The sequence below is a fragment of the Lissotriton helveticus genome, chromosome 11 (assembly GCF_964261635.1).
Source record: "Lissotriton helveticus chromosome 11, aLisHel1.1, whole genome shotgun sequence".
In the NCBI taxonomy this organism is placed as follows: Eukaryota; Metazoa; Chordata; class Amphibia; order Caudata; family Salamandridae; genus Lissotriton; species Lissotriton helveticus.
The window spans coordinates 1,007,289,693-1,007,309,438 of NC_136072.1; the positions used below are offsets into that span (position 1 = coordinate 1,007,289,693).

At 42.0% G+C, this 19,746-nt stretch overlaps 1 protein-coding gene across 2 annotated transcripts in view; it reads right to left on the reverse strand.

Moving 5' to 3' along the window:
• DAO (D-amino acid oxidase) overlaps positions 1-15,818 on the reverse strand; it is a 219,542-nt gene extending 203,724 nt beyond the window's left edge. The window contains exon 1 of one of the 2 annotated variants that reach the window (XR_013602555.1): positions 15,500-15,733. The gene's annotated coding sequence lies outside the window, so the exon portion shown is untranslated. Of the gene's footprint in view, positions 1-15,499 lie in introns of both variants that reach the window. The other variant, XM_078667401.1, reaches the window with a different exon arrangement.
• Positions 15,819-19,746: the final 3,928 nt, after the last annotated feature.

Genomic DNA, 19,746 nt, shown 5'->3' on the forward strand with positions numbered 1-19,746 from the left:
TTAAAATAGGGTTATTTTTTTCATTCCCCACTGTTTTTTTATCTAAAGCTCATTTCCCAGTAAGCACAGAGAAAAGCGAGCTTGTTGTCGGATGCCAGGAGCAGCTGGGCTCCAGTATTTAGGTCTGTCGCTTGCAAGACATTTTGTTTGCTTACAGGTGGCATAGAGCCTACCAATTGCTAAACATTGGTTGGCTTCATTGCGCTCTCATTTCCTTGTTTCTCTTTGCTCAGTGCGGGCTCACATCCTCTCTGTGTGTTTGTCCCTCCTCTGGAGCACTGCTTCCTTGACCAGTGTCCTTCCACTCCTCTCGCTTTTGCGGCTACTTTTTTATTTTAGTTGTAGCACTTCATAAGAGTGTATATGTTTGCAGGCCATTTACCCATGATCCTCCTGCTCCACCGCTTGCCCTCTCCCACCATGCATTGTTGCTTGCCCGCTTTTTTGCTTCCCCCTCTCTCCTGCCTTGTATTGGTTTGCTTTGTTTTGCCACATCCTCACTGTCTGCTGTCTGTGTTGCTTTGACCCAACCCTACCTTCCCGCCCTCCCATCCTGTTGCTGTGCTTCCATACATCCATCCCATCATCTATGATGCTTTACACCCACCCTCCCTGCCCACATTAGTGTCATGTAGGTGAGCCCCAGGGACTTTGCCAATACTTGTTCTGTTTGTTAGTTAATTTTTTAGGTCAATTATGCTTTTGTGGTTCTTACTCAATTTTCACAGGGTGATTGCCTTGGTCTGCCATAGCCACACCCATTCCCTCATGATGGGCTACAGCTGTAGGGTTCTCACAAATCCGCGCTGGATCAAAATATACCAGAGCACAGGATTGCATCTTGCTCGGCCTGACTCCTCCTTGTGCACACCTACAGGACCACTTTTTTGTACTGTAGCTTGTGCCTGGCTCCTATTTTCCAACAGCTGCCTTCTCCACTCAGGAAACATTGGGGCACTCTGGCAGCTTTTTCATTTAGTTTATGTTTTAAATTTCACACTGTTTTTTTAATCTAAATTGTATTTCTCCATAGGCACTGAGTCAAGAGATGGCAGTAGTGGCTGGGCACCAGTTTTTCTATTTGTATGTCCATCTTTTATGTTAATGATACCGCTGTGTTGAAGCCCATCTTCACCCAGACAGCACCCAGCACCAACACCCAGAGACATCCTGCCCTATGTTTCGTCTAGCGGTACCACAGAAAGGAACTCCTTGACTTGAATGTCACAGGTGAGCACTGTTTTGCATCTTTTCTATCCCTTTCAGAGTATAATAGGCCCTGTTGCTTGCAAATTTACAACTCTCCCTTTGGAAACGTTTAACTATACACAGGAGGTTCATTCTCACTTATATCCATTGCATAGCCCCTGAAAATACCGATCAAGTTTCTCAATAAATGTACATCCTCTCGTTAAACGAGGTATAGATATTTCATTGAGCTACATGCACCAGACCTGTTATTGTTCATGGAAATGTGGCTTCAGGAATCCTCTGACCCAGATATTGTAATGGCAATGCCCTCTGGCTATGCCATCTCCAGGACAGATTGGAAAGGTAAACCGAGAAAAGGTAAAGCCATTGTGCACAAAGACATTTTTGAATGCTCGTCAATGGACCACGCATATCCTCTGATGGGAGAATGCCTTGTACTCGCTCTTAAAATTCCACCCTACCTTAATCATTATATTTGCCTCTATTTTAGGGCTCCCAGCCCTAAAACAGGCTATGTCGCAGCGCTCTCAGAGTTTATTAACCCTTTTTAGGTCTCGCCTATGCAGTGCGCATGCACTACATAGGAGACCTTTAGCCGCCGTGCAGCTCTTTTTCAAAGCACCTACTCATGCTTGTGGCGGCATACACCTTGCGGGAGTGCGCAGCGGCGCACCACAAGCACGTGTATGTGCTTTGAAAAAGAGCAAACTGCGCGCGCACAAGTACTTGTTAATTAACTTTCGCGACCGCAGGGCCGCGCTTGTGTTTCAGAGCTTGTTTGTTTTTCTTTCAGCGCGAGGCGTGCACGCTTGTTGTTATTGCAAGTATATGGCCTACTCCAACGGTTTTCTTACAGTTTATCTTTCATAAGTTGTTCAATTTGTGTGTTTTGCGGGTGAGAGAGCAGTTGATTAGAAAAATGCGTCAGTGGATGAATGAATGGTTGGATGCATGATTCCATGTATGTTAACTTAAGGATCGCCTAAATCTAATGACATGCGGCACTTTAATTCGTAAGCCAAACCGTTTGCATTACCAATGCTGGTTTCTTTTTTCAGCACGCCATGAGCGCGTAGTATTTTTGTAGCTTCTCCATTCTTGTATATGCTGCCTCTTTCTCAAACACTTACACATTGTTGATTTGTTACCCCCCTCATGTGTATCCATTGCTCTCCTCCTCTTTTGTCTCCATCCTTGTTACTTCCTCACTCCTCTTCTGCGTTCCACTACCCTCACCTTGAAAAACACTGGTATATAAAAAGTACCATTATGCACATCAAATTTCATTTCCGAATTTACCAATCAAGGTGGTGTCTGCCGTGCAGTAAATTTAGCAAAATGCCACCCACGGAGTGCACATCTCATCACGCATGCGTGTGCTTAGGAAGCGACACAGGATTATATACAAGTAATGCCTGGGGACAAATATCCAAAATCTGCAGTAAGATGAAGAGATACTTCAATTATCCCTTCCTATGAGGTTTTATTCTCTCGAAAAAATCTATATCTTATTCAAATCACAATCAAAAGGCAATTCAAACAAAAAAATCTTTGGAGCTAATTTTTTAAAGCAATTTTTTTTTATTTATTTTACAACTTTCAGTATGTGCGTGCATGTGCATTCATCTAGTCTTACATACAAAAGCTTACGTGACATCAAATATATACAATATTTACACTTAAATTGCCCTATTAATCAATAAGGATGCTCCCAAATTTTTTCAAGAACAAGCATTCATTTTATAAGAGGATCACCCTTCTACGGAGTATAAGAGGTATATTACTCCAACCTCAACCTTTTTACAGTACTTTCCACTTATTTAACAATGCTTTAAATTCACATGGGTGTCTTCAATTTACAGGATGTGACACAGGCGAATTTTATTTTTTGGGGAGGACTGTGCACAACATTAGCAACCTGTTCTAGCAAAGGCAATACATTTCAAAGGAACGACCAATTGGATTTACCAATGCTCGTTATGAGCTGTTTTGCAGCAAACGCTAGGTAAATCCCTTTGAAAAACATAGGGCCATATTATCAACAACGGCGATAACATTCTCGCCGCTTTAGCGGCAGGAAACTGCCGCTAAAGCGGTGATAAGGGGCTTGATAATACGCCCTTGTGAATTCCCATAGAAGCCCAGGCTCTGGTGTGAACCTAAGCTTCTATCCGAATTTACTGGGGCATATTATCAAGCCCCTTATCGCCGCTGTAACTGCAGTTTCCTGCCGCTAAAGCGGGGATAATGTTATCACCGTTGTTGATAATATGCCCCTGAGGGTTTTGGTTTTTCCTCTCACGTTAATTAACTAACGTTTCGACAGCCCCACTGACAAAATGAAGGTTCTGTCACCTGGTTGCCACTCAAGGCGCACATTGCAGAAAGTAGGACCACACCATTCTCGAGACTGGGCGCAGGGCATTGGGCATTCCCTAAATAAAGGAAAACAATGAAGGTGTGCCACAACCGAAGCACACCCACTCACATCAGTCTAAGCCCCACCCATGGTATAATCGAGCTAACTTTGCACAGTGAAGCTATAGGAAGTAAAGTTCCAACACGCATCCAAAGTCTGAGGGAGCAGCAGAATGAGGCGCATTCCAAGGATGACTAACGCCAGAAAAGTCCTATACCGACAGCCGATTCACTTCTCTATGAGCAATGCTTGTAAATGTATCTCTTCCTGTTGTACAGTTACATCACTTACCCACGCACTGAAATGGGCCTACTGAATTAAAGTGGTAATTCCCCATACAGTAAAGCTGTATTGATGCGGAGACCACTCAGAACCATCTCCTGCAAGGCCGCAGCAGTGCAGGCACCAATTAACTAAAGTTTGCCAAGCAAGGACCCAACCAGGATCTGGACCTTCAGACATCAGAACAGCTACTTCCTTGAGCAAATCACGCAGGAACCGATAAACCCATTCAGAGAACACTACTGGATAACATGATGGGAACCAAACACCCCACAAATAGTCTACTGGACTGTAATGCAATCCAACTGCATGTATCTCAGTGCCCACCCCGCCACTTTAGCGCTACGATGCCCCCCAGCTATGTGTGTGCTATAGAAACGCTGTTACAAACATTTATGGCCAGGTAAGGTCCCCATTGGGCTCGCAAGCAAGGGTACAGAATCTACTGAACAAAGCCCATTCTTTTGTAAACTTCCTTGTTGCTGTTGCCCTTAAAAGATAAGACTTCACACCAAAAAATGGTGTGACGCCCCCTCCCCCATGCCCAGAAAAAAAGAATTGGTTGATAGAACAATTAGTAATCATTCTGGAGCACAAGGCAGGGAATAATTAGCAACATAACAAAGGGCTGAAGAACCATCACTAGGTGTAGGTACACTGTGCAGGAGGAGAACACAGAGCATGGGGTACTTGTGAAAAGGGTGAGGATACGTCCAGCGGTGAGCTTGCAAACATGTAGGCTACGCACGGCATAGCTATCAGAGGGGCTGGACAGTACCAACTACACGCCTACATAGAAACAAAACTTTAATATTGTCAATGATTAAGAACAGATTAAAACGCCAACAGACTCTGGAGCCTGTAGACTTGGCAACAATGATCTGATATCAGAAAGACCATGGCAGTGCAAACAGTGTCATTGCTTTACTGTTTGACAGGACATAAGAAACAAAGCAGCTCAGCAAAAGAAAAACAAGCATTGGCATAGCCAATAGGTCTCACCTTTGGGACCTTATAAGTGTTTATTATTATTATTATTATTATTAAAAACATTTGTAACGCGCTCTATCACCATTGGTTTCTTGGCGCTGATAGACAAATGGGGTGTACCAGAAGCAGGAGGTTTAGTCAAATGCAGCTTGGAAGAGCAAAGTTTTTAGAAGTCTGCGGAAGCAGTCAAGCTTTGGACAGAGACGAAGGGAAAGGGGAAGGGAGTTCCAAGTGGAGGGGGCCAGGACGGAGAAGCTCAGACCTCCGTGCTTTTTCCTTTTAAATCTAGGCACCACGAGGAGGTTTGATGAGGCTGAGCGAAGGGCTCTCGTAGGGATGTGACGGGTCAGAACCGAAGAGATGAAAGCGGGCGCTGCATCAGATAGGGCTTTAAAGGTGGTACATGCCAGTTTAAAGGTGCAGCGTTTGGATACCGGGAGCCAGTGCAGGCTACGAAGGAGGGGAGTGACATGTTGGTGCTTAGGCTGGTGGAAGATCAGGCGGGCGGCCTGATTCTGCACCAGCTGCAGCCGTTGAAGGTGGCAAGCTGGGATCCCTGCATAAAGAATATTGGCGTAATCGAGCCTGGAGGTGATAAGCGCAATGACCACTTGGGTCAGAGCTTCTTTACTGAAGTACCTGCTGATCTTACGGATCCGCCTGAGGTGGAAGAAACAGGCAGATGTGACCGCGTTGATCTGGGGTCGCATTGACAGGTCCTCAGAAATGATCACCCCCAGGCTTTTGACAGAGCTCACGGGAGAGGGTGCTAGTCCCAAGGAAGTAGGCCAGAACGTGGAGTTCCAGGGATGATTGGGGCCTCCTACCAAAACGAGCTCAGTTTTTGTGGGGTTCAGCTTTAAGTGGCTGTGGTGCATCCACTCCGCGATGGTCAACATGGTGGTCTGAAAATTAGTACGGAAAGAAGGGAGGGAAACAATGGGGAAGATTAACTGAAGATCATCAGCGTAATTAAATATTTTGACCGGGGAGTTACGGAGGGAAGCTAATAAAGGTTGGAGATACAAATTAAAAAGGAGAGGAGAAAGTGCTGAGCCCTGAGGGACTCCGCAAGGGAGGGAGGTGTAAGAAGCAGAGAAGGAGGATAAGTGGACAGAATGTTTAGCCATGCAACACTTGGTGTTGTTGCACCAAGGATATTGTGCTGCATAACTAAATACTTACAGGGTCCCAAAGGCGACACCTATTGGCTATGCCAATGCTTGTTTATGAAAGCAGCCAACTTCACCATCTTAAGGGTCTTCATTTTCATATGGAAAATATGCATGATCTGACTTCCATCACACTAATAGACTTTCTGAAAATAATAGGTCTAGAATAAAAGGTTGACACCCCAACACATTGTGCCGGCCATACGTTGGACCCACTTTTCATGAATACTGATGTCTGGAAAATATCTGTCACCTGTTATCATAGGAAGATTATTTTGTAATTTCCTTCTGTATACCAGATAGATTGTTGGGCAACACAAGGGCACTGCCTTTTAGCAGCCCACAAAGTCCTGTGCCAAATTTAAGCAGAATGACATTAAGTTTTTACAAAAAGCATCTACTAATGTATCAAATAATGTGGAAGTGGCAGTCACAAACTTTGATATTTGGATCGCTTAAACCTTAGATTCGAATGGTCTTCCTAACAATTCCACCTTATGAAAGAGAGCATCTTGGGCCCCACGGTATTCAGAAGACCTCTCTACTCTCAAACGACAATGTAATTTAATAGAAAGGATCTGGAGAGATTCTTATTCCCAAGCATATAAACAACCCATAGAAAGGCCATTAAACACTAAAGGTTGTTCGTACAACTTGAGTCACATATTTTGCTAATAAAACTGAATCTGCAAAAAATCCAATGAAAGAACTTTTTTCTACTTTCAAAATCTTCACAAATCATGATGCCTGTAAGAACGCTATTCATACCTCTCGTATGTATGTAATAACATAACCACTTTTTCCCATTAAATAATACGGAAAATAAAAAACAATTTATCTTCAGCTAATATGGAAAAACTATCTTTGCAACTATTCTCCTTCCTTTTCGGTAGACCAAAAACCGAGTCTATTTCATTTTAATTCTGCATTTGTCAATGAGATGAGAAACCTTCAAGCACTAGTTAAATCAGGCTCTCCCCTTGACCCATGTATATCTCTATTACTCTCACTAGCTCTGATTTCATCACTGAATATCCAATAAACACCAACACTGCCCCTTCTAGCTGGAAACACGTGTCTATCTTTATCATTTAAAAAAAGCCTTCAGCAGACCCTGAAACACGTGTGAAGTACAGACCTATTTTCCAGCTTCCTGTTTAACAAAACCTGTTGAGAAACATGTTAATGTTTTATTTATTTTTATTTTATACCCAACTCTCTAACTATCTGGAGAACAGTAACATGTGTGATGAAAGACAGTTCAGCTTTGGATCCCAATACTGCACAGAGACTATACTCCTGGTGGTTGGAGATGAATCAAGACACATCTAAGACTCAGAACAATCAGCAGTTTCGGTTCTCCTTGAGCCCTCCATGGCTTTCAACATGATCTCTCCCACCGCACAAAATTCAGCATGGAAATGCATTCTATCCTTTCTAGCTGATAGAACCCAATGTGTTTCATTGCAACCTTTTCCATCACAAATTTTCCCCTCCACATGTAGTGTGCAACACTGCTCCCCACTCAACCCTACACTCTTCAACACTCCCACTTTTTTCTCTGATTCGATATTTTATTTTCAGTATAATTTCTAATGCCAATGATACACAAATAGTGGTTTGACTTGCTGACAATAACATCTTTATTCAGGAGCGCTTCTTTGCAAGAACGTCGGTGGTGGCGACCTGGATGAGCAAACATTGTCTTGCACTCAACTCTGACAAACATAGATTCTACTTTTCAGCAACCAGCCCTCAATAACATCCTCGACCCGGTGGCCACTAAACTGGGAAGCACTCCCATGCTCACATTTAGCACTAGAAATCTTTGGATTTTGTATGATGATCAGCTTTCTGTTATTCCGCAGATGACTCGGGTAGTTTCAATCTGATTTATGATAACCAGAGCTCTTTGTAGAATACTACCTTTTATTCCCCTCTCTTCACAGATAAGTGTAGTCTGGGCATTGATAGTATATTGCCTGGATTATGAGAGTTTCCTCTATTTTGGTCTGCGTAGTATCGAATAAACAGACGTCAAAATGCAGCAGTCAGGCTCAGGCTCATTTTCATATTTAAATCTCTATGCAAAGCATGTAAAGATTTTCATAACTCTGGTCCTACCTTTTTCTCTTACGTAACTGATGTCTAAGATCCGTCAATGCTCAATTTTTTTAGATTTCCTGCATCAGGAGTATTCATCTGGGTGGTCAATTCTTCTCCTTCCTCATAAAATTTGGAACTCTCTCCCTAATCACTTGAGATGTATAGCAAAACCCCCTCCATTCCTATTGAGGAGACAGCCGAAAACAATGCTTTTGACTCGAACTGGGGTTTTGCTTTATTTTTATTGGCACTGTTTTTGTCATAGGTACTTTAGTATCAGGACACCCAATAATGGGCATTATAGTGCTTTATAAAATAACTTATTTCATTTCTTAATTCATGGCCATCTTTAAATGGTATTGCTATAGTGTATAATTATTTTAAAGTTCCAGCAAACCCACCAAATTCAACCCCAATATACTGGCCTTCTTGGAATGGTAAAACAGTGATACACTGTATATATCATCATACCATGGTGGTCGCCTTGTTTGGAGGTAGTGACCACGCATGATGCGCCACACTGCAGAAAGAATGAGCAGCACGCAAGCAGCCATTAAGCACTGCTTGGTTAGCATGTAGTACACTCTAAAAAAATGGAAAAAAGATGAGAAGGAAAGAAATGAAAGAAGACCTATAAATGGGGAAAACCGTAAACTAAAGTACTGGCCGATCAACTGATACTGGCGCACGCTCATTTTTAGGCAGATGTGCACATATGATCTGATAAATGCGGTCTCTTACAAGTCCAGAGCGCCAATGGCGGAAGTAGGCTTGCCCATTACCTTATGCTGTCATAGATGGAAGCAGAATGTAAATGACACACATACAAGCCAATTGCAGAAGAGAGGCGACACAAAGGCCCCCTATTTATGTATGTATGTTTTTTATTGATTTTGTTTGTTACAAGATCCTAGCAGACAACTAAACCTGTCAGGCATTCTGAGGAAATTCTAGCAAGAATTATTTCAGTGCAAATCGTCTAACCCTGCGGTTTGTCAAAGGGGATAACCAATACCAAAATCCTTGGCAACAAATGTAATCTGTGAAATTTCATGTAACAAAGTTAATGACTGCTAGCTTTAAAACAATGCAACAACACAAACTACTAAAGGCCTATTGGGCATGAATATATGCATTTTATAGTAAATTATTCAGGCCTTTTGTTGTACCTTTTCGTACTAAGCATATCAGGGCTAAAGCATCTAAAATAACTTTCTCAATGAACCTATGAGGCATGTGGCCTTTATCATTGATTTGGTACTTTAACCAACTCAGACGTACTGTATTGAGTATAAGCCTTCCTACAAGGCAACAATCAGGTATACTGTAATAAAATTACAAATATGTTAAAAAGGACTACTGTCAAAACAACATAAAATCCCTCCCAAGAGGGCATAACAAAGAATAATATAGTGCAAATCTTCTATCCTAAAGATTTGTTCAAGTGAGTCACCACCACGAAGATCCTTTTGTGCTCCTGTAATCTGTGAGATTCCATGAAACAAAATACGGCCTACAGGCTTTACCAATGTGTAATTACATCCAAAAAAGAAAACCTATTGTCTTTATAAACATGCTTTTCACAACAGGTAAATCAGGCCTACTGGCTTAGTTATACCCTTTCAGAATAACCAGATCAAACTTATAGAATCCCTGCATAGAGTTCCCCAATTAACCAATTTAGCCAGTAGCCTTTCCATTGTCTTGCCTTAAATCCATAATCAGTTGCACATAAGAGGGCAACCCAATAAACCCTCCGAAAACTGGGTTTAATAATCTAAGAAACACAAGGACTCCTGAAGGAGTAATGTTCCTGGAATCACACAGTGAAAGGATTGGAATGGAACACATCCAATCCCATATCAATATAAAACATATTCCATTCATTCATAATTAATCAATGAGATTAGGTGTACTTCAAGTATAAAAAACAAGCATATGTATTTCTTTGACTAACAAACCAAGTTATTATAAGGGTATAAGCCAGAAGCAACCAGCTGGTATAAAGGTAACTAAGGTATCATTCAGTCCAATATGTGATCTTTAGCTTAGTCGCGACCACTCAGGATAACCACAATGATTTCAGCAGCCTCGCTCAGTCTTTCTCCATGTAGACGAGTTTGAAAGTTCATTCCAAATAACTTATGCAAACAATTATATAAACATCACTACAAAAAGTTTCGCGATTGTCTGACGAACGCAATGTAAAACACTTCTGCCAAAAATGCTAATAGTGACGAAAGATCGAAGATTTTAGCATGAGCTAGAATCCTATGAGAAATGTTACACACACAGCAAGAGTGACATTGCTACCCTCATAAGAATAGGTTACATATTACAATGGCATGCCAAACATGAACACCACAATATAATCATAATCATTCATCTCTTGTATGCCAACTCTTGATGTTTACCAATACCTACATTTCCTAACATCCAACAATGTTGAAGATAATGACCAATCTATCACATATAACATATAAATACAAGGACTATTAGGCACAAGCTAACACCTCAATCAAGTAGTCTATTGCCAGATGTGACAGTTGATACAGACCTCACGATCCCACTTCCCAGCCCGCAGACATATCCTCAAAGGAGGTAGAGTGCGGTCCACAGCTTGACAGCCTGCACCACTATGTGCAACACAGGAATACAGAAATTAATTATTGAAAAGGGAGTGGACATGGACAGTTATGCCTTAAAAAAGACTTGAAGAAAGTAAATGATAACAGTATGGAAGGGTTCCCCTCTGCCTTCAAAATGAAACCTACGACACTTAAACAAGAGCATGCACATCACTGATTTTTAGAAAAATATGTTGGATATAAAACATAATTGTGGGGATATGATGCTTGTAAGTAGTAAAAAAAAAATCTTCCGACTCATAGTTACCAAGAGCTAGGGCACTCAGTGTTTTCACAGTAATATATGCATTATGGAAGTTATCTGAATTTATATTTTTAATTGATCAGTCTGTCGGAAAATCATAATTTATTAGCATCTTTCTCTTTGAGTAAACTGTGGCTTGAAGGAGTACTTAGAAATCTGAAGATGAGGAGGTGACATCAAACTATGTTCTGAATATATATCCTGGTTGGTGGTCAGACCTCCGGCACTGCTCTTTATCCTGGTGTTGAGGTTGGGTGAAGTGCGTGAATCATCTAATCAAATTAGTTAAAACCATCTTTAAATAAAAGTCAATGACATGATCAAGCAGTACATTGTTATAATATTGCTTGATTGCCTGGGATTTTTCTGTCCGGTACGGTCAGGTTTTTCCTCATGGTGCTAGTGTGAAAGAGCTTTATGGGTTTATGTTTTTGTGCATCATTACCAATGTACATTATGTATTTTCACACTTGATTACATGTGTCTACACTGATATAGTACGATTTCTTTTAAACAAATTCTCTGTGATATGTAGAAATTAGGTTTTGTGTTTTGTGTTAACTAAGCCACAATTTAAGTTCAAACACCATCTCTTCCAAAATGGAAGTCGCTCACCCCTGTCACTCATGATCTTACCTCCCCCAAGCCCACTTCTCTCCTCACAGATTTCTGCAGCACACAGTCAAGCTGAGATGCACTGGTTTATTTCCACTATTACGGTTTATTCTGCTCTCGATGAGCTTTCACCAGTTCAGTCACAACCTACAACATCAGTTCCAAGGTCCTTCTGTTGTTTCACTGTGCCCTAGTTATTCAAATAACACGTTTTGTTAATTTATCTAGTTTTGTTCTAGGATCTCTGGACGACATTACCATAGAGGGTGCTATATAATTTTTCATGTAATGGGATAATGTTCAGGTGTTAAGGCAACGTGTCGCTTATGTTTAATGGAATCTGATTTGCTGATGAAATTAAACATTTGCTCACACCGAAGTGATTATGCTGTTTCTGTAATTTCATATGCAAAATCAATGTATAAAACCCTCGATTTTAGGAGCGAGCCAGAAGACTTTCCTATTCTACTACGGATGCTGTCTATTACCCTCCGGATTTTGCTGCCTACTTGGGACTTTACAATAATTTCAGATTTTGCTTTCTCTGTATAACCTTTCCATGAATAGCTGTCATGCCATTGAGTCGGTACTTCTCTACTTTAGAATTTTGCAATAATAGCTTTAAACTTTATATGGATCTAGAACTCAGTTATTGAGGGGGGTCTAATAACTTAACTGACAGGTGGATTAACGCAGGGACACATTGCCTCATAAATTTGAGGTTTAACACTGTCTCCGATCCAGTGAATGTGGACATTCTGATTGAGGTCAATTTTTGATGTCGCTAAAATTTCGGGGTGCCCCATGCCCACAATTGGCAGAAAAAAAATCAGACCACCCACTGTAAATTGGTCTGATGTTCTTAATCTGAGAGGTCCTACTTCTTAGTCTGCCCTTCAAAGTGAGCTTTCCAATGGCGGAGCCAATGGGCGATGCTATTGAAAAGATGATCACCTTCCTGACTCATAACAGAGTGGATGGACCGAGAGTGTGGCAGACAGGTCACTCTGCCGTGTTTGTGACAGAGTACCCTGTCCGCCAAACTCTAAATCAGGTCCAAAGTCTTTGTTTGCTAATTGAGACTCCCAAAATAGTAGTATTCAAGTTCTTGGATACCAGAACACCAGAGGTCATGCTGCATAAATAAAGGTAAGAGGTACTTCAGAAACGAAATCACCCCAAGCACATAATAAAGATTTAAAAAGTCATTTGTTACACTGCTCTAAATAGAATATTTACACGTTATTCTTTTGTACAGAAAACGTCAGCTTGTAAAACCGGTTTTTCGTCACATACATTTATTATCTACATATCCCTTGTTAAGAAGTGCTTCCCATGTTCATGCTGAGCTCCAGGGAGGGCTTTCAGCCTCCAGCCAATTCATAACACAAAACAAAAACCACCCTCAAAGGGCCAGCAACAAAGAATAAAATGTCAACATCAAAGCCAGGCTGTCCACAGCTGCTGGCTGTTATCAGTGTGCTCGTTTCTGCGTTTCACCTGGGAGACCAGAGTGTTAGCCTCACCCTGCCTCTCCTCACTCCCTGCAATTTGGTTTCCTTTATCAAAATTAAGCAGTGTACTTTTAAAAAAGTGGCTACGTACATTATATACATACCATTGCACTGCCAAGCCTTTGGATGCATGCGTAATTGTGGGCCACTCTGAGCTTCTGTGTTCCCTTTCTAGGGCGTTCTGTCCGACAATGAAATTACTGTTAATCAGCCACAAATGGTTTCTACAGTATTCAGATGCAGCTTATGGGTTTTTGAACGTTTGACCTTCTATGGGGGCCCTATTCACAAAACCTTTGCACATTTAAGTGTGCAATAAAGTTGAATTGCTGGTTGGAAATTCGAGATAAGAATTCGCAGATTTGTGATTTCCTTAGTGGCAGAGTCATGATTTGCAGATTTTCCCGATATCAAATTCCACCTACGAATGGTGAAAATCTGCAAGCGTGGCCACTTTCACACAGCTGTAAATGTATGCATGGGGCAGGAAAAGGGGCGGAAGCAGTGGCAAATGGTTGGAGCTCGGAGTTTTTGAAATATTTCCAAGTGGAAGAAAGCACACTGTGGGATGGATCGCTCTCCCTAGGAGCTATCGGGAGTAGGATTACACTTGTAAATCTATGCTTTCGGTAGATTTTCATGTTTACTCTGGAGGATTTTTCTGAAAACTTTAAAAGTCAGAAATGTATGCAAATCGTAAATGGAAAATTACAACACCTAGCTTTTTAATGCTTTCTGACTCGACATTCCTAACTGGAACAAAAAAAAAGTCCAAAGCTCCCAACAACCAGTTCAATATGCAGTTCAGCAGAAATCCAAGAACCCAATAAGATAAAAAGTGGATACACTAGGAAAGTTGTGCAACAAATAAACTGGAATCTCCTCCAAAGTTGTCTTGCTTATGGACTGAGCGGCAGAGAGGGGACTTCGGGTGCAACCCCATATTAGATGGGGTAAGACCCAGGTGTGCTGAAGGGATGATCCAACACTGTCATTGGCTCCTAATTTTATAAATTCAGTCTCAGGGTAGAGTACTTTGATTGAAAGAGCAGAGAGTTACCCCAGTGCTGAGCATAGGGACGGGGTGCACACAAGACACAGAAGTCCCTACACTTCAATATAAAGAGGACAAACGCCTCACACTGGACAAAGTGTCTATTTAGATGTATAACTGCTCCAGCATAGGTAAAGCTATCTATCATCTTTGAGAGGACTAATGCCTCACTGAAAAACAAATGTCTATTTAAACATACATACAATCTAGCATGAGAAGTGTACCGCACAGAAATGTTTCAACTTAGATCACAAAGTATATAAAAAGAATTTATAATTTATAAACATACACAGTTGATCACATGTTCATTCGATAGATGTACTAACATTCCTCCCAATATAGGGGATATATTGGGAGGAATGTTAGTACATGTATCGAATGAACATGTGATCAACTGTGCATGTTTATAAATTATAAATTATTTTTATATACTTTGTGATCTAAGTTGAAAAATGTCTGTGCAGTACACTTCTCATGCTAGATTGTACGTAGGGTAAATAAACATTTGTTTTTCAGTTAGGCATTAGTCCTCTCAACGATGATAGATAGCTTTACCTATGCTAAAGCAGTTAAACATCTAAATAAACACTTTGTCCAGTGTGAGGCGTTTGTCCTCTTTATATTGAAGTGTAGGAACTCTGTGTCTTTGTCTTCAGGGTAGACTACTGCAGTGCTCTCGTTTGACTTACAGCCCTACCTGGACAAAAAGAGACCAAAAATACCATTTGCAAGACTGAACTAGAAAAGGTGGTCTTCTTTGTGTGAAGAGAGGACCATGATTCATCTAACAGCACCCTCCCTCCTATCATCTTTCCCTAAGTTCTCATTGGAGTCCCTCTTCTTTAAATTGCTTTGCAATTTCATTTATGTAGCGCTTCTTACCCCTAACAAAATACCACAGCACTTTTTAAGGAACAGCTCCTCAGCAGGACTGACAAGTAGGTGCAAAAACCTATCGTAGCTCTGTGCGCTCTAGGAGTTATGTGGCAAAAAGTCACTTTTTTAAAGAAAATGTTGAGACAGCCTTAAATGATATATGGATAAATGAACAAGGTAGGTTGCTCAACAGTGAATAGGTGGCGGGTGGTGCATTTTTATGGTTTAACTATTTTTATTGAAGTCAGTTCGGAAAAACAGAGAGACCACTCCATGTACATTTTAGTCGTGAGCTTTCGATAGCAAGACATACAATCAAATAAAGACCATTATAGTCATGAACTGGTGGTGCATTTTTAGAACTCACCTTCACAGGGGATGACGCTTGCAAGATGTTGGTCCAGCAGCTAAGGCTTGCACACCTTTCCCAAGTGCCGCAAATCCTGCACCGACAGAGCTGGCCGCCTGTCTGCAAGCACTAGCACTAGAACAACAGGGCAGCCTCCTATATTTACTTTCTCAGCAATGGTTGAGCAATCTGGTCAAAGGCCAGGCTACAACAGACTCCTTGTGCTCCTCTTGGTGGTTAATCAGTGCTGTTGGTGAAATAAACTGCGGGCGGCTTGATTAGATGCAAAGTACAGCTCAGGCGTTGGCTTGACTGAGCAGTCTACTGGCTGCAAACTACTGTACACCACTGATTGTGCCAAAGGTAATGTGCACTCAAACGTATCTACATTATACTGTTTTTGTACTGTCCACTGCCAGTTACTATCATTATAATGCACACGCCTGATTATATTGCTTATTCTGCACACTGCTGTGTATCCCCATCATACCGCTTTCCCATTCCTGACATAGCTGAAATCATCACTTAGATGAAATCTCTTCATCACAGAAACCTATCTAACACCTACATGAACACACATACTGATGTTCTCATCCCTTGAAGTCAAGAGCAGGACTTGCTGTCATCCATAAGTCTTCCTAGCTGTGCATTCAATGTGATGAGTTAGACATGACAGCCATTGGTATGGCCTTCCCCCAAATCTTTTGCCTTCTCCGCTCCTGTTTTCTGAATTTTGTTTTTGTTGTCTGTAAGGCTCTGTGCACTTTACTAGTGCTAAAGTGCTTGTGCTCTCTCCTTGAAATATGGTAAAATTGGCCTAAATCTGATTGGCACATTTAATTTATTGTGAGTTCCTAGTATATGGTACTACATGTACCTAGTATCTGTAAAGGAAATGCTATTACTGGAACTGCAACACTCATTGTGGCATGCACTAAAGATGCACTTTAAAACATGTTCCCTGAGCGGGAGAGGAGTAGGCCTAATGGCTAGGGTGGTTGACCTCAAATCTGGGGAACTGGGTTCGAGTCTCGGCAATGACGCTGAACATCCTGTGATTCTGGGCAAAACACTTAATCACCCCGTTGCCTAACAAAAATGAATGTGTGTCCTCATGTAATGTCACTGGAGCTATTGAAAGTGTGAAACTGCTAGTTTCACTTGGCAAAATCAACTTTTTGCCAGGCTTTAACCTTCCTTTTTATTAATACATATGTTACCCCAAATGTAGGCCCTCAATAGCCCACATGGTAGGGTACCTTTTATTTAAAAAGTAGCACATGTTTTCAAGTTTTACATGTCCTTCTAACGAAAAACTCCCAAATTCATTTTTCACTAGGTCTACCTCTCCCATAGGGTAGCATTGGGTTTTGATTGGGAAATTTGGTCTCAAATGAATTGCAATTTAGAATCAAATCTCTGTTTGATTGGCAGAACAATCAGAAAAGCAATTACACAGCATGCCCCCTACAACTCTGCCGGGCCGGCCGCGAAGTCTCGCAAGATGTATCATGCACAGGTAGAACTATATGGATCCGTACATTTGGGTTAATGGTTACACAGCATATCGCCAACAACCCGTAATGGGCCGGCCGCGTCTCAGGATGGAGTGCTTAGAGCTGGATATGTAACAATGTACATGCATATTAATGGCAAGAACCAAGCTCTGCCTCAGGTTATCATCAGTGAAGTGCTATCGTACATGCATAATTGCTATGGCACCCAATTTAAAGATTTTAAACCAGAAAAAAGAGGAAAATCTACCCCGAATTAAGGGGAAAGACACATAAAACCCCACCACCACTCACCCCAGCCCCTTCCGAACGAACAAGTTGTTAAAAAATATTCCAGTCTGGGGAGATGTTCTAGGTCTTGGTCAAACCTGAAACCTGTCATAAGCCTTGACCTCTCTTGGGTGTCTGGAAGTAACCTCAGAATGCGTGGTTATTTAGAACAAGTCAGCTCCCGAAACTCAGAGTAAAGGATATCGATGAAGGGGGCCCAGTTTTTAGTGTATGCTGAATTTTCTGCATAGGTCGCCATCGACAGTCACTCCGTGCCCAGCAGTGACCAAAGCTGATGAAGCCACTGCTGATGGTCTGGGATTTTGTCTGTGCCCCAGCTGGACAGTAATACTCTGTGTGCTTTGTTGAGTGCCAAGGTCATCTGCCTTCCTTTGAAGGAGAAGAGTGGGAACATAAGTGCATTGGGGAGTACCAATAGAGTGTATGCTGGGAATCTGGGATTGTGGTATTAAAAGCTCGATCAATGTCATCCAGGATCTGATCCCAGCATCTAGTCAGTTTCGGGCAGTGACAAAGAAGATGGAGCAGCGTGCCTGGATTGTCGCAACCACGCCAGCACTGGCCATCACATTGGGCATTCTATTTCTGTATACGAGAGGGGGTGTAGTACCAATAGGAAGTGATCTTGTAGGCCGATGATTTGTCATTTAAATCCCCGCTTTAAAGGTAAAGCTGGATTTTAAGTCGCAATTATGAAAATGATACTTTTAGAAACTTGGCATTTTCTCGCAATAAAACCATTTGGTGCCTGCAGACTGTGTCGTAGGTCACATGACTGTAAATAGCTTGGCAGTTGGCCTATGTGTATTCCACCTAGACCGCGAGAAAGGGGAACTAGATGTTTGCAGGATGGCCAATCCTGCCAGGATGGAAGGGGTGGAGCTGTTCCCTGCCCTTACATTTTAAAGGGGTGCCTCCAGCATAATCACAAAGGAACTTGACACCAGCCTTTTGTAATCCTAGACTGCTTGGAGCCAGGAAAGGGGAATGGAAGGAACATTCCATAACCAGATGTGGGTGTGGACCAGAAGTTTATCAAACTTCAAAGACTGGCACCATGTATGAATTGTTGACCCTCAGACCAACTCTTCAGTACACTCTTGGACCTGCAGAGTACCCCCCATGCTTGTACTTTGAAGAACTTCCCTTTTGTTGAGGTCTACCTTGATCCCTCAGAGGACTGAGGCCTGCCTTGCTGCTTGAACCCAGGCCTACCAGACTGACAGCAAAGACTAGTTGGGTAGCCTTCTGTGTGAGGTACAGGGGCATAAAAGTTCCAGATACCTTGAAACATGCACCTGGCTTCTGTCTGGACTGAGTCCTGACCCCGCCCTAAGTGGTGATCAACCAGTCCTGGAGCCTTGGAGGGGGCACTTAAGGTGCTCCTCTTGCCAAAACTGGAACTTGGGACTGAGAACTGGCTAGAGACTGGGATGTACCTGTTCGCTGATCCACCCGAGGTGCATCGTCTGTCTGCCTGACTTCGCTGCAGCTCCAGAAACGTTCTTCTCCACAGCAGCAAATCCTGTTCAGCGGGACCTCTTGAGAAGGGTATCGGGCCTTGTAGAGTCCTCGTTGGCTACAGCCTGCAGCTTCATCTGGCTGGAGATTTTCGACTTTCGAAAAAGTGACATAACGTGGAAATCTTTACCGTGACTTCATCCCAGACAATGACCTCTCCTTCTAGGAAAGCGCTGGCAGCCTTGTCCCGTTGAACATTACCTTTTCTTCTAAGACCAAATCTCAAACTAGGCCCAATCCACCTCATGTAGCCAAACCACGCTCCATCCCAGTTGGCCTTAACTTTTAACTTTGCCCGGGTCTGGCGCAACCAGATACCAGCAGTTGGCGCCTTGATCTTTTAGGCAATATTTTTTACTCAAAACCTTAAAAATGTATTACTTCGGTTCTACTGATTGGATTTAATGCATTTTATTATTTCTTAACATGTACTATTTTTCTAAATTGTTTTGGGATTTGTCTTTTCTTGTGTTTTGACATTATTACTGTTTGTGTGCTGCATACATTTTTTAAATAGAACCTCTAAGTTAAGCCTGACTGCCTTTGTGCCAAGCAACCAGAGGGTTAAGCACAAGTTAATTTAGTGACTTTTGTGGTTCACCCTGGCAAGTACTGTGGTTGTAGCTTGAGTAGGGTTTCACACCTTTCTGCCAATAATCTAATTTCTTACATTAATAAACATCTACGACATTCAGGCACCCCACCTTCCACTTCTCACTCTTACCATCTCAGACAGCCTCCTCCAACCTAATCTACAGACCTCCAGGACACAACAAGAATTTGAAGAAGAAATCTTAGACCTCATCATCTCTGCCTCCGTTCAGCACACCAAAATCACATTTATCTGAGACTTTCCCTCTGTTAAAAAGACGTAACACTGTGTAGAACAGGAGTAGAGCTTTTTTAGTCTAACACGACCAACAGGTTCCAGCAGCTGGA